Below are 1186 nucleotides of genomic sequence, written 5' to 3'. Positions count from 1 at the left end.
TTCTGCTAGATATTTCATACACAGTAGTCCATCTACTGCTCACAACACGTCTGTGAGTGGGTAACACTCACTGACACTCAGAGAATTGATTTGCCCAGGATCATACAGCCAGTGAGTGGCTGAGCAAGGATTTTTGTTTTCCCCTTGGTGGCAAAAAGCTTTATTGTTTCTATTTAGTCCAAGGGTTGGGAGAGGGATCCAGGGTGGTTTAAAAGCTGCCTAGTGGTTGCAGAGAGGGGCTTCAAAGAGAAGCCTTATTAGGGGGGCTCCTCAATGGCTGCTGGGCTCCTGAGGCTCCTAGCCATGCTTAAGGGTGAGCCTTTGGAAGATAAATTCACCCAGCCCAGCATGGGGACCAGCCAGCCTGTGGAGGTTGGTCAGGTGGTCACCCATCTTCTGAAGAGTTTCAAGTTTCACCTCCTCACCTAGGAACTGGCTCTCCAGGAAGTTACAGAGGTGGGAATCTGCACGGGCAGAACCCAGGCCATGCAGATCCAATATGGCCAGGTTTGGGTTCTTCTGTATGAGAAGGGTGGCTTCCAGGGTGTCCCAGGTTTTACACCACTCATCTTGAGATGGCTTCTGCACATCCTGGAGGAGGGCGTGATGCCACCCCGCTGGTTTTGCATTTTCAAGAGACCTTTGGCACCCTCTCGCTTCTCCTCAGCCAATTTGTAAAACAAAGTGGCCCAGGCCTTCCAGAGCCACATCATCTCAGTGGGAATAGAAGCTCAGAGAGAGGTAGGTGTAGGAGGCCGGCAGACATGCTAACCAGGTGGCTGATGGCAGGCTCCACCTCAGTGGAATAATTCTGATAAATCTGGGAGTTCATCAGTTCCGTTCGGTTCAGTCACTCAGTTGTGTCTGACTCTTTGCGACCCCATGGACTGCAGCACACCAAGCTTCCCTGTCCTTCACCATCTCCCGGAGCTCGCTCAAACTCAAGTCCATAGAGTCAGTTCTTCACATCAGTTCATGGTTGTTCAGTAATAAGGAGTTAAGCTCAAAAAATGATGTTGGCTAAATATCGTATATTAACACATAAGACTGGAATCTAGAAAGATGGTACTGATGAGCCTATTTGCAGGGCAGCAGCAGAGACGCAGACACAGAGAACAGACCTGTGGGCACAGCAGGGGAAGGAGAGGGTGGGACGGATTGAGGGAGTCGCATGGAAACATACACA

At 50.3% G+C, this 1186-nt stretch overlaps 1 pseudogene; it reads right to left on the bottom strand.

The window, feature by feature from the left end:
• On the bottom strand, positions 298-832 carry LOC102180909 (annotated as a pseudogene).

This window comes from Capra hircus, chromosome 3, assembly GCF_001704415.2.
Source record: "Capra hircus breed San Clemente chromosome 3, ASM170441v1, whole genome shotgun sequence".
In the NCBI taxonomy this organism is placed as follows: Eukaryota; Metazoa; Chordata; class Mammalia; order Artiodactyla; family Bovidae; genus Capra; species Capra hircus.
Note: the sequence above shows the minus strand (reverse complement) of the source record. Positions and strands in the feature narration are given on the sequence as shown.